Raw genomic sequence first — 2,509 nt, 5'->3', positions numbered from 1 at the left:
TGTGGCTCACATGCTAACGGAAAGGATGGGGGTTTGCATCCACCTGGAGGGGCCTCCAAAGAAAGGCTTTTCGATCGATCTACTTGTGAAGAAATGGCCACCAAGAGCTCAAGGAGCACAGTTGGATTCGACACGTGGCGTTGCTCTGACGTACTGACCACTCAACAGCAATGAGCTGGCCATCAGAAAAGAGAGTGAAACCTGCCCTTCTTGACGACAGTCAAGACCCACTGTCACTGCTGACCAGAAGCTCAAAGAGCACCAGCACGGATGGTGGGCTTTCCAAGAGCTTAGCGATGTTCCTCTGGGATTTGTAACTGAAGAAATGCCACGGGATACAAGAAAATGCATTTGTGACAAGCCCAGGGCCATCTGGCTCCAGAACATGGGGGTGATTCATGTGGTACCAGCAACAGAAAGTCTCCTAACACTTCTTGCTATGGAACAAAAATGCCCTGGACAGTCCTTCTGACCCCACCGCATAAGAAAAAAATGAGCCCCTTGCTGACATAACGTGATGCATTTATTGATCCAGAGGACAACAGCTAGCACAGGGCTTCCCTTCCCACAGAGAGAAAGGCAGGCCGTTTTCAGCTTCTTTGGAAGAAGGGAGCCCCTAAGGAATTGTCTACAACTCTTCATTAACTCTGAGATCTTTCACTCACAACCGCAGAGTAGGCAGGACTCTATTAAGGAGCAGCCTAAAAGTCTTCAAAGTGAATCTCATTGTCGTTCAAAACTAAGTTTTAAGTGAATTAGCTAGTCTAATTTAGCTCTGATGTGGTGCACAGGCAATAAAACCGAATAGAGCAAAGGTGTTGAAAAGTTCAGGCTATCTCCAATCTAACTTCCAAATTTGGCTCCCCAGCAGCTTGCAATCTGGAACAATTATTTTCCAACCCTGAAGCTGTGGGATCCTCCTAAAGCAACGCGGCACTCCCACAGTCCGCTATCTAAGAGGCCAGGGTGATCAAAGGGAAAGAGGAAAGGAATCCTCCGCGGGATGAACATCCGAACAGCAGAAGCAGGCTGTCTTCACACTAACACAATTCCCACGGGACCTGCTGTTCTATTTTTTCTCTTTCTAAATGATGGGAAAATCTAACTCCAGGGAGATGGTAATAGCTTCATTGTGTGAACTTAGGGCTAATAAGTTCTGTAGCTCAAGAGTTATTGGGCTACACTCTGAAGGCATAGTTGGAATCATATCTCATCTCTTCAAATAAATCTATGGCTATCACAGGAGGAGCAAAGCTCCCACAAAATAGAGAACCAAAGAGCTGAACCTAGAAAGGATGCATTTGGGATGCACCTATGGCCTAAGCTTAGGGACCCAGTTTAGGTTTGGTGAGTGCAATTGAATATGGAATGGGCAAGAGTAAAGATTAAGAGGGACACACACACACACACACACACACACGGACATACATGGACATGCGCATACAACAGGTGCCTTGAAACATGCTAGGGGCAAAATAGACAAGGGTTCAGAAAGCTCGAGTAAACTACAGAGGCAGAGGTAGAGAAGTGAAGGGCATGATGTTTGGTCAAGTAGGTGGGTGAAAAAGAGGAAGACCTTCCACAAGATGGATGGATGCAGTGGCTACAACACCACAACAATTGTCTGGATAGTGCAGGTCTGAGCAGCATTCCGTTCCACTGTGCACAGATTCACTATGAGCCGGGACCAACTCAATGGCGCCTATTGCTGTCCATAGGGCCCGTCTAAGAGCATCCTGATCACGTGAGAGAAGTAAGAATAAATCCATCAGTCCATCATGTAAACTTCTGGGCAAGAGCAGGCAGGAGGTCCCCATGGGCAGACGATAAGGAGCCTTAGGAGAACCAGAAGCTCCCCTAGGCTAGCCCACCAGACAGGAGGCAGGCACTCCACAAACCCATCACAGTTAAGGGAAAAGAAGGGAGCCACCTCCCATGCACAGACTGGTTCATGAGGCTCCACCAGGTGCTGTCAAATAGACACCAGCTCCTGATGACCCCGAGAGCACGTGCATCCGAGGGCAACTGTGAGTGAGTATAACAGCAGACCGAGAGGGGCGGGACGGGTCATCAGCCTACCTTACATTCAGATTGTCCTGGTCTCACCGTGATATGAACAGTCCTCAAAATGTTCCCAGCACTCTGACATCTGCTGCAAACTGGATGATCCCTTTCACGGTTTCATGCCCCCAAAACCCTGACCCTTATATCCCACAACCAATTTGGCCACCCTGTACCTCCAGATTTTAATAATAGTAAACCCCATAGAAATATCACTTACGATAGTGATTTCATCTCATCTCCCTCTAGGAAATGATCTTTCCTGGAAGAAAATTCCTTAGCGAGCCCTTTGTGGTTAATAATGACAGCAATCATTCACCTTTATCGAGTTCTTACTCTGTCAAGCACTCTACAGGGGCTTTGCTATTTACAATTTTTACTTACTCAATGGCATGGCTTCGTCCCTATAAGGCAGATGCTACTAACATATCCCATTTTACAGAAGAGG

General features: G+C 47.2%; 1 protein-coding gene across 1 annotated transcript in view; it reads right to left on the bottom strand.

The window, feature by feature from the left end:
- CCDC3 (coiled-coil domain containing 3) overlaps window positions 1-2,509 on the bottom strand; it is a 180,765-nt gene that overhangs the window by 82,963 nt on the left and 95,293 nt on the right. The gene's annotated exons all lie outside the window — the stretch shown is intronic.

The sequence above is a fragment of the Echinops telfairi genome, unplaced genomic scaffold (genome assembly GCF_000313985.2).
Source record: "Echinops telfairi isolate 266 unplaced genomic scaffold, ASM31398v2 ScPeMD7_7473;HRSCAF=8511, whole genome shotgun sequence".
In the NCBI taxonomy this organism is placed as follows: domain Eukaryota; kingdom Metazoa; phylum Chordata; class Mammalia; order Afrosoricida; family Tenrecidae; genus Echinops; species Echinops telfairi.
This window is presented reverse-complemented; position numbering and strand designations above follow the sequence as displayed.